This window comes from Manis javanica, chromosome 8 (genome assembly GCF_040802235.1).
Source record: "Manis javanica isolate MJ-LG chromosome 8, MJ_LKY, whole genome shotgun sequence".
NCBI lineage: Eukaryota > Metazoa > Chordata > Mammalia > Pholidota > Manidae > Manis > Manis javanica.
In genome coordinates, this window is record NC_133163.1 from 85,157,893 (window position 1) to 85,169,855 (window position 11,963).

The window sequence follows — 11,963 nt, forward strand, 5'->3', positions numbered from 1 at the left end:
TTAATTTGTGTATGTATGTGCAATGAGAACATTTAGATTCTATTCTCTTGATAGCTTCTCTTTTAAAATTTCATTTTGCACCCAGTTCTGCCTGTCAGCAAGTTTAATTGGAAGAAGGAGAAATACGCATCTCATCTCTGTGCAGTGGCAGGTAACGGAGGGAAGCAGGTCCATTACACTGTGGAATCTTCTCCCTAGGCCCATGTGTATTTATACAAAAGGAACCACGTAAAAGTGGATTCCTTTAAAAAACAGGCCGTGGGAGAAGTCACAAAAGCTAAAATCCTTTAGAAAAGCTGTGAAAGAATATAGACAAAGAGATGTCAGGTGTGGCTGTACCCCATGCACTTAGACTTGGGACGGTGGAGGGTTTCTAGGCCAATGGGGGTGTGTGTGCATGTGTGTGTGTGTGTGTGTGTGTGTGTGTGTGTGTGTGTGTGTGTGTGTGTGTGTGTGTGTGTGTGTGTGGCATTAGTGTATCACAAGGCCTATGCTAATGTACGGAATCTTGCCTTTTATTTGTTTGCTTGCTTGCTTGTTTTTGTTACAAGCCTGCCGCAGAGCCATTGACACTTGACTCCTATTCTTCAGCAGATCATCCTGGGAAACTGTTGCTTGATTTTCTAATCCCAAATGAAAGATATTTCTTGTAGGGAGGCACAGCTTCCCAATTTTATGTATAAAGGATGATCGTACAGGTTCACATATACGCCAGGACACATTTCAGTCAAAGCTGGCACTGAAAGAATTAATAGGCAGTGACTGATCTATAGCAGGTGAAAACGGATGTATAGTCAATTGTTCCCCACTAGGCATCTGAGCAGTGGCAGTAATCCAGATCCAAAATAGGCCCAACTCAATCTCAGTGGATGCATGGGGGGGCGCTCTCTCCCTCCAAATGCCCTACCAGCACGGGTGAGACTGTGAGGTCACTGAGCCGTTCTATTTCTGCTTCCCCCTGTAGCCTCAAAAGGAAGTCTCTTATTTTGTTCATTCACATGCTCATCTGATACACAGCGATGGTCTATCACCGTCTGTGTTGGTTTGCTGGGGCTTCCACGACAAAGTACCACAGACTGCGCGGCTTAAACAATTGAAATTTTTTCTCTCGCAGTTCTGGAGGCTAAATGTCCCGGATCGAGGTGTCAGCCAGGTGCGTTTCTCCTGAGGCCTCTCTCCGCCGTGTCCTCACGTGGTCACTCTTCTGCGCATGTGCATCCCACCGTGTCTCTCTGTGTCCCCTAACCTCCTCTTCTTATAAAGAGACTAGTCAGGTTGGATTAGGGCAGACCCTAAAACCCTCATTTCAATTTAATCTCTTTATAGGTCCCATCTCCAAATGCAGGCCCATTCTGAGGTACAGCAGGCTAGGGCTTCAGCATACGAGTTTCAGGGAGACACAGTTCTTTCTGTGATGCTGTCTCTTCCCAGGCTAGCTCTCCATTATGTGAGGGAGCAGCAAGAAGGCCGCCATTTATGAACCAGGACGCAGGCTCTCACCAGACGATGAATCTGCCGGCGCTTTGATCTGGCCTCACAACCTCCAGAACTGTGAGAAATGAAAGTTTGTTGTTTAAGCCACGCAGTCTACGGTATTTTTGTTATAGTAGGCCGAGTGGATGGAGGCAAGATCTGACCATTTTGCAAGCTGCAGTTAAGTGGATTTACTGAGAAAATCGGGATGAGGTGCCACAGTGGTGTGCCAGACCTCCAGGAATAGTGGTGATGCCATCAGAGCTGAGCCACATGCTGAGATATAATAAAATGTGAACTAGGAGGCAGAAATCATCTAAAGAATACTATAGTTGAGTTCCTTGGATGTCAAGTGCCTGTGGAAGTCAGAAAGCCTGTTTCCATAGTGGCCCTGAACGAGGGGGCCCGACGCAAGCGTTCCGGCTGATGGTGACTAGCCTGGATTCTAACACCTTCTCCTCAGGAGGTGGCAGTGAGGGAGCTCTTGGTCACATTTCATTTTTTCTAGGAGAGTGCAATGTGGTTTCTGTGACACAGACAAGCAATCTACAGGGACTGGAAATTTGAGAAGAAATAATGCAAAAAGTACTATTTAGTTGTCATTGTTAGTAGCATTTATGAGCTGCAGATAATTAAATCTAGGGATAAAACCATGAAGTCATCAGAACTGAAAGAGATTTGATAGGTTCCAAATTCATCCTTCTATCTTCAAGGACTGTGCCAAACCATGACTGATAAAGGATGTGGGAACACTCATACAGAGAGAGACCTTTTGGCCTAAAAGACCAATGTGATTGATTACTGGGTCTGATGTGTGTTTCCCAACACCACCAGCAGTTCTCCAATTCTCAGCAAACACTGGATGTCCCACAACTTAATTTAATTCCAACATTATGTTCCTGGAGATAAGTCAGATCCTGCAAGTGAAGGCCTCAATCCCACAAGATTGCCCTCATTTCAGATGCCATTTGCAAGGTCAGCTTGTTACCTGTTCTCCTGACTGACTGGCTATAAATTGGAAGTTCCTATAACCCCAACTTGGGTTAGAGTAATTTGCTAGAGCAGCATATAAAACCCAGAGAAACATTTACTTACTTTTACCAGTTTATTGTAAAGGCTATTACAAAAGAAACGGATGAAGAGCCAGATGAAGAGGTACGTAGTGTGAGGCCTGGGAGGCCCTAAAGTACCGGAGCTTCTGTCCCTGGGGAACTGCAGTACGCCACTCTTCCATTGTGTGAGTGCCTTCACCTACTCTTGTTCAAGAATTTTATAGAGTTTAATCTGTGGTCCCCCCTTCCCAGAGACTGGTAGGTGTGCCTACAAGTTCCAGCCCAGCGCTCAGGTGTACTTTCTGGTGACCAATCCTAGCCCGAGGCTACCTAGGGCCTCCACGCTATGTCGCATCATTAGCATAATCTCTGGTGGGCTCAAAAGGGGCTCCTTATAAGTGACAAAAGATGCTCCTATCACTCAGAGAACCCCAAGGGTTTTAGGAGCTCTGTACCAGGAACCAGGGACAAAGACCAAATGTATTTCTATTTGTGGGGAAAATGGAAGTTCCTATGGCTAGGATCCTCACCTGACCTTAAACTACTTGGTGATGTAATTGGCCTACTGCTGGGCTACAGCTTCCACACCCATAGGCAATAAGCTATTATTGTCTTAGTCACTATGTAAAGAGCTCCACCCAGTGTTCTCTGCCTGGAGGTAGAGACAGAGACAGGCTTACTGCATGCAGACTGCCCCAGAGGCAGATGAGCGTGATTCCAGCACCCAACCTGCCACTGTGAGAATAAAGCTTGGTATAAACCCTTTACCCGTGATGTTCCATTGTTGTTATTGGGATTCACCAAATCCAGAATGAGAATCCAGGGTCAATCCCTTTCAGGCGAGACCAGCATGACAGGGCAAGTTCCTCCCTGCCAGTTAAATAGTTACCTGATCACTGATCAAACTGGCTGCCATTTTCTCAACTTTCATCTTTTGCCCAGGTATGAGCAGACAAAGTGTTTGTGACCTGGCCTGCTTGCCACAACCAGCTGTATCTCTCAACTCGCCCTCTGCATAAGCAAGATCAGGCTTCTGTTCCCTTGAAGTCTCTCTGTTGCTGAAGTGCTGTTTACTCTGCCTGAAGATCCCTACTCTTCTTAACCATCTGAAATGCTTATCTCTCAAGACTCAGCTTAGGAGTTTCTTTCTGAGTGAAGACTTTACATACAGACACACACACCACACACAGACACATACCACATACCCACCAACCACACACTCAAACACACACCCATGCACACACACTGCACACAGCACCCCCACATACAAATCACAAAACTCCTGTGGGGGCCAAGGGCAGGCCTCCCCAAGATGTGCCATTATGATATACAGATGATTTGGGGCTGAAAATCATCAAGACCCAAAAACCTCAGGAAGAAATTTTGACCTCCCCCACCAACAACAGCGTAAAAATAATTTAGATGGAGGAACTAATCCAGGAGGAGAGCTGTCCCCATAGCAGCTGCATTATAATGTGAACTGGGATGGTAGGCTGGAAGGGAGGTGGCTAAGTGTGTTAAAATTCCTCTCTGTGCCTCCCCCAGCCCCTCACTGTTCCTGTGGGGACCATCAACATTTGTTTATCAAACATTTATTCTTTTCATATTCCTCTGAGGTGCTTCCTTTCCCTTTGAAGTCTCAGACCCCCACCCCCTCCTCCTTGGTGCAGGGTGACATTTATACCTTATTCTCCCTGACTGTCTTTAGAGCCCATTTCTGTGCCTTCCCTGTGCCCCATACATACATAGTTAAACTATGGTTTTCTCTCCTGTTTTCTGTCTCTTATCAATTTGATTCCTAGACCAGCTAGAAGAACCTCTATGGGTAGAGGCAATTTCTTCCTCCCCAACCATCCTTTCCTCAGGGCTAGCAAGGCAGGATGACATGCCTCTACTGTTACACATATCATACAATTTTAAACAGCAATTTCCTTATCATTATATGAATAAATTGTACCCAATTAAAACATTTCAAGTGAATTTCAAAGAGGTTTCCAATGGCTGCTTAGCACAACCCCATCTGCCCCTGCCCCCATCACCCTAGAACTGTAATAGTTTCAGGACCCCCAAGCCCATGCCAGTTCCAAATCTGTTACATGTGGGTAGAAGGAAGTCGCAAACTACTGAAAAATTAATGAGAAAGATTTGCTTTTCATTCCCCTGGTTCATGCAAAAATAGAAAGGTCTTCCTGCACACAAACAAGCATATTGACAGGAGGTGCCACGAATCCTTTTCCAATTAGAGAGGAGGTGCTTGGCCTGACTTCTTCACTTTAGCTCTTTACCTCCTAGAGTTGTTATTTCCACCATGACACCAACTATCTCCTTAGCAACTATCTCAGATAGGATCAGATTTACTGCTTTTCTGATAAAGATTACATCTTCTTTTAAAAATGGAAAAACTGTTCCTTTTATAATTACAAACCCATGTCTAATAGACAATAATATTTAAAAGCAGACAGAAATAGAATACAGCATTGTAACAGAAGGCCCTCCACATGGAGGTCTAATTATTAGACACTAGTTATTGATTCACAGTCATTACCATAGCTAACTAGCCAATGGTGAGGCCAGCTACGAAATAGCCAAGAAATGGCCCCAAAGCAAGCTATGTGCGGGAGTAGACAATGAAAGAAAAGCAAGAGGCCTCTGCAACTGGTCCTTGAATTATCTTAACAAAGCTGGGCCTTATCAATAATGTGAAATTTTAGTGTTTCTGCTGGAAGGAAAATGGAGATGTTATATCCTCTTATTCCATTTATAGTTTGCCTGAATGCAAGCTATTTCTAACGGCTAATGTTACCCACCTTCACGAGCAGGACAAAATTTTACAGCTGGGACTGGAGAGGGCTAGGTGTTCCATCTTCCAATTCATTACCACACATTATCTATGGCTTTTGGGTAATTGAGCCAATAATGCCCTTGACGACCATTCTCCTTCTTTAACTTCAGGGCAAGGTAATTAATTAAGGCCAGAAGGGGACTGTGAATGGCTGTTAATGAACCGCAATTGAGGGAATTACCTAGGAGAGTGCTCTTAGAGCCTATAAAAGTACATGAACAAGAGTAGCTTGGTACAGATGTACCCTATCCTTCCCATCACTGTTCAGTCTCGGAAGGGCACAGATGTGAAATGACAGGGAATTTCCACTACATAACCCTGTCTCATTATGCTTGTATAACTTGGAGTGGCTATTTATTTTCAAACCCCATGATAATTTCTAGAGAAACTCTTTTAGGGCACACAATACATAGCACACACCAAAATGTAATGACCCAGACAGTTAACTGATTAACCAGTATTCGTTCAATGTGATGTGGTTTGTCACGCACACATACTAACAAAGGATGTGAGGTACTCCCTGCCCTAAAGAAGTCATGGGCCACGTGATGGACACAAGCAAGGGGAGAGCAATGTGACATGATGATATATAATCAAGCGCTGAACTGTGTGCTAAAGAAGTTTGGAGAAGTGAGGGATACCTGTGTGGGCTGGGTGAGCACCATAGGTCAGGAGGAGACGTGGAGCCTCACTGGGCCCTGAGGGACAGACCAGGCAGAGAGCAGGAGGGGGCAGGCAGCCCAGGTAAAGGCAGGGTGGGGATGACCTGGAAGAGAATGGACAGTGCAAGTCCTGCCTCCCTAGAAAAGAATTTCACGCCAAGGTCCGCAGAATTATCCTTCCTTTTTCTTCCTTTTCCTTTCCCCTTCTTCTTCTTCTGAAGGCTAAAGAGACAATTAGAGGTTATCATGTCCCACTACACATCCCCTAACAGACACACTGCACACACACACACACACACGCACGCACGCACGCACACACACACACACACACACACACCAGGAGACAGGCTTACTAGGGCATAGTGTGGGGAAAGATTATGAAAGGTCTGAGTATCAGACAGGGGAGTTCAGGCAGATGATGCAACAGGCCAAGAGGCTCTGTAGGGACGCAGATCCTGAAGACGTGTTGGGAATAACTATTTTAATAATGCCTAAGATTTATTAACAGATTACTATGTGTCAGGCTCTGCTAAAGATCTCACATGTAAGGCCCACAACAATTCTCTAGGGTGCTAATAAAACTTGTTCCCATTTACAGATGAAGTGACAATCTTAGAGAATTTAGCTATCTCACCCAAGACAAGTTAAAGTGGGACCAGAAGTTCTAAAACCCGAATTCCTAAGAATTATGCTTTATTAGTTTCATATAAGTCTAGCTCATGGTCTTTATACCTTTTCACTCAAATACTAAATAACGGTTCTCAACTGAGGGTGATTTTTCTCTCCACGGACACTTGACAATATATGGAGACACTTTTGGTTGTCAACCCTTGGTGGGGGGAAATGCAACTGGCATTAGTGGGAAGAGGCCAGGGCTGCTGCTAAACATCCTACCATACCAAGACACAGCAAAGACATATCCTGCCCCAAAGCCCAGTGGTACCAAAGCTGAGAAGCCTTTTGCCCTTAAAGAATTTTGAAAAATTATGACCCTTTCACACATATTTAAGTTGACATGTAAATGTTTAATCGTAAGTTTAAACAGCAGCAAAGGATATAACGTCTGGTATGTCACTAATACTGATATTTAAAAATAAAAGTCACATCGCTTTTTTAAAATGAATCTAGTGATATTTAAACACTATACCAAGTTGATATATAAACATGATCGTTTTGAAGAGATACATGAACAAATTATATTTCCCTTCCACCTCCTCCATGGAGTATTATTCCAGTATAATACAGTTTATGCTTGTAAGTCTTTAATTACACAGCCATTTTCTCTGCAACAAAAAATATGTAAAGTTGAAAATTTTGAAAACATGCCCTGTGACCCTGAGGCTCTAGGTCCGTGGTTCCCAAACTATGTACCCAGATGTGCTAGGGGCTCCTTAGTGAATTCACAGGGTACTGCAGAGTGTTCACATTTTCAAGGGAAACACAGGATGAACCAACAGTTTGAAAGTCATTCACAGCTTCAACATGAGATGGAACTACATCCCTACGATGTTATATTTTTTTGCAAAGCTGTTTTTTAGCAGGTGCTGTGATTAATAAGCAAGTAGGCACAAAGATCAGTATGGGGCAAGAAATGAGGGTGGTGGTGCCCCACCCAGTTCTCAGGTTTGAAAAGCTGTGCCTTTCTTTGTTCAACAGGCACACACATCCTAGGAGTAAGTAATCATGGTTATTTAACAATGAAATAAAATTATCAGTTTGCTGTTCACATTATGTGTTTTATTTTTGCAAATGTCTACTATGTCGTTAGAATAGATATATTTATTAAGCTGTTTGAACCTAAGCACTTAATAAATGGAACGACTAGGCATTTCTTTTGGTCTGGGGACTCTAGAAATATTACTGGTTCATTAATGGTGCTATAAAACAAGATGGCTTGGGAACCTCTGGTGTGTTAAAAAGTAGTCTTCTGGGTTGAGATATTATCATAATGACTATTAGTATATAATACATCAAAACAATGTAATTATTAATTTTGATGATTATTAGAGATGAAAGTAAAAAAACTGGGCAATGCATCTCTAATGGGTGTTTTCTCCTTCCCTCATTGTCATGTATCTGTGGAGGAACAGTATTATGTATCCAAGGATGAATATTACTGTAAAGGAGTGCAGAGAGCATTAAGAGTCAGGAAAAAGAACTAATAAAACTTAGCTAAACCTTAACAGCAGACCATTCTGGAATAGTAAGAGATTCAATGTCTAAACTTAGAGAGAGACCAGATCAAAGGAAGAGAGAGCGAGAGGCCAGCCAAGGGCTATTTGAATCCTAGTTTACTAAATCCCCATGGTTTACAACCCTGATATCCACCCTGGCAGGGCCCTTGCTTATTTTTATACTGCTTCTCACTTTAGGTCCCTGTATCTTAAACCGGCTAATAGCCTTTGTTAGGGAAAGAGTGAGTGCTGTTCAGGTGCTAATGCTGAGACCGCAGTATCATTCACTCACACAGCAGGAAGAAACAAACATTCCATGATTGCAATGGTCAAAGGAAAGTGGGGAAATGTAGAATCTAAGCATTAGTAAGATTAGTAAATTAGCATAAGCATAGCCATCTTAGAAACCTAGAAACCATTTTCTGAGAGTGTGACTCAGAGGAAAAAAAAAACAAAAAAAAACAAATCCTGGGCCTGGGTAAGGCCTTGAAAAACAAGTTAATCATGAGCACCGGGTGGTGGGCAGCTGTGACCCTTGGTCAGCTAACCTTGGTCAGTAAATCTTACATACCAAGCTTATCGTGCAGAACCTCCCTAACCATTGAGGAGTAGTCTTACCCTGCCCTTGCTTAACCCCAGGATATATGTCTTGCAAGAATAATGTATAGTTATAGAAAATTGCTATGAGTTAAGTGCTTTGAAACTGCTATATAAACCCTTGGCTCTGAGTGCTCGGGGTCCTTGTTGAGACCCGCTGCATCGGGCTGACTTGGACCTCAGCTAGCTAGCTGAATAAAGACTTTGCTTGAATTTACATCTCTATGCCTGTGTAGTTTGTTCTCTGGGGAAGCCTCGGAAGCCTGGACCCTAACAATTACAAATGCATGTAAAAGAATACTCCTGTTATTCATTTTAATAGATGTGAACACTGAATAACCTTGTTAAGATAAATACCTGAAGAACAGTGTTGCTCAGTTCTTGAACTCCTGGATTACAGCCAAAAATCATGTCCAGTGTCAACAATTATTTTTTAGTGATCCATCAGTGCTTTTAGGTAGTTTTGTTTTGTTGAAAGCCAAGAGTTAGAGACATTTAATTTCCAAAAAAATATGCTATTTCATCATTAGAGTCATTCACTTCTTGGCTCCAGAATATCCAATTGTCCCTTTGTTTGGTGCCCTAGATGTTTACAACCTGGGGCAATGCACTTTATCGATGTTTAGGAAGGATAAGAGGTGCGATTTTCTGTTGTTAATTAAAAGATGGACGATTGCTATTGCGGAAGGGAGGTGGCAGGGAGAGCCTGCCTGTCCAACACGGTTAAATTCTCAAGAAGATCCATTTTAGGAAAGTACATATGGAGGGTGAGGAATGAAAATAGGTCCCCTTAAAACTGACTGCACCCACGTAACCATCGGAAAGCCTCTGCATGTGCCTAGGAGTGCTCATACCTCCGTGGGAGCACCACCCAACCTTGGGCAAGAGGAGCTGTGCTCCAGGTTGTGAATGCCCAGATGGGCTGTGGGGCTCAGGGGCAAAGCCTTTTGGGGTCACTCCCTTCTTCACTTTTTCTTCCATGAGTCACACTGAAGTCACACTCTGAAGTGTGAGTCTGAGGCTTCTGAAATCACACTCCAGGGGGTAAGTCCCAGTTTTCCCACTTACCAGTTTTCTAGATTTGTACATGTTACTTACTTTCATGCTTCAGTTTACTAAAGTGTAAAATGTGGATTTGTAGCATTTAGCTCATAGGATGGATGTGAGATTAAATGGATTCAGGCATATAATGTTCTCAACAACAGTGCCTGGCATATGACAAGTACTCAAGGTGAACTGTTACAGAGTGTCAACTGTGCCCTTCTGGGGGGTGTCCTTCCCTCCATCCCTGGTGGTCTAACAGGACCGTGGTGGTGTGTGTTAAAAAATAAAATCCAACCAAGTAAATTTGAAGATCTACTTGGCTTTATTAAGTGATTCATGAATGAGCAGCAGCATCCTCTTTAGCAAGTAGAGAGATGCTCCCGGAAGTTCTACGAAATGGAAGGTTTTTATAGAAAGGATGATTGTTTGGGGGTGGGGAGGTAGGTTATTAACAAAAGGAAAGAAGGGATTGTTTCAAACAAGGTTACCTCCCTTAGGAGGCAGTACAGGGGGTCTTCTCATGCTCATGACCTTATCTTCTTTTGGAGGCAGGAGAGGGCTCCTGGGCCTGGTTATCTTAACCATCCTGACCAGAAAATTCCTTACTGGCAACTTTTCTGGAGGAGGTTGAAACTACAATTAAGTTAGGTATTAAGTCCTAGTCTGGGGACTTGGCCAGCGGAAGTACATCTTGTTGCGCCTGTATCTTTGTTTTTTTAACAGGTCCAAAAGAAAGGGAGCTTTTGTGGCCAATTCTTGATGAGAAAGCTCTAGTTTTCATACCTATGGCCCTTGGAGTGTAAAGATTGAGAGAACAGACCCAGAATAGACTCAGAGGAAAGGAGTCAAGGAGCCAGTATTGTGAGTTTCCTCTATTTTAGATTTAAAAAAGCCTCCCTTAGTTTCCAGGGATTGTAGCATATTGCTGATCTATAGCAAACAGTGGGCATTTACTTCATACAAAACCAGGGAGTCTACACTGGGCTCCTCAATTAGGATGGTGATGGAACTAAAGCTGCAGGTTAATGTTTCTTCCCATCTGTTCCCCAGCATTAAGCACATTTACATCCCTAGATCATTCTGCATTTCCTTATTTACTCAAAGAAACTGTTCTGGCTTTGTTTCTATTTTTCTGAGAAGAGTTTACTTTTGGCTTCTGCCTAGTTACTACTTAGCATTTATGTAAAGTTTACATTTGTCTGATCTGTTGAAGCTGGGTATTGGGAAGGAATGAGAAGATACCTTGGTGCTGAATGGTGAGTCAAGCTGAGGAATCCATGAAATAAAGTCTTAAGATGCTGAGGGTTCCCAAGGAGAAGGATTTGTGAAGACAAATATCTCTGAATTGGGGGTGAAGATTGTATTAATAGGCTGACTCTTTCATTCTCATTTGCTGCTTTGCTTGGTAAATAGGCAGTTAGGGTGATGGGAAAGAGTTGAAACTGGGAAGGAATTGGGAATTTTTGCCAGCAGAGAAGGACTTTGGTGACTTATATAAGCCTTACTCAAAATACTTCTCTTTGAAGTATTTTGGAGGGAGACATTCCTGCTTTGCTCCACCAACAACAGGAATCAGTAAAACTTGAGCTTGACTGGTTTTTGTCTTTCTGTTACACCAGGGCCCTGAAAAACCATGCTAATCAGCAGTGGAAGACAGAAAAAAACCCAATCCAGCCACAGCTGGGAGGGCCAATGGGGGTAAAGCGAGAACAGGTGGGTAATGAAACAATAGTCAAGGATTTGGAAATTTTGGTTCTGGTCCTCTTTATCGCAACTAAAAGATAACTATGCGAACGTCATCAACTACTGCAAATCCTATTGGGAAAGGGGTTCTAAGTGAAACATCTGGCAGATGTCTGTAACATGGCTTGGAGGAATCACAACTAGAGAAAGGCCAGCTGTGGAAATGGGCACCTGGATGAGACTGGGAAGTGTGAAGACAGTGGGTTTTAAGTCCACTGGGGAATGACTGTCCTGTGAAAGTACCTTTACATTTAAAGCAAAATATGATGTCTAGGAGATTTTTGGTGCTCATACTCTAGACAAATGTTGGGTTGTCAGTACACTCCAGCTAAAGAACACCAGGAACATACTTGTTAGTTGAACAGATTAGGCTTAT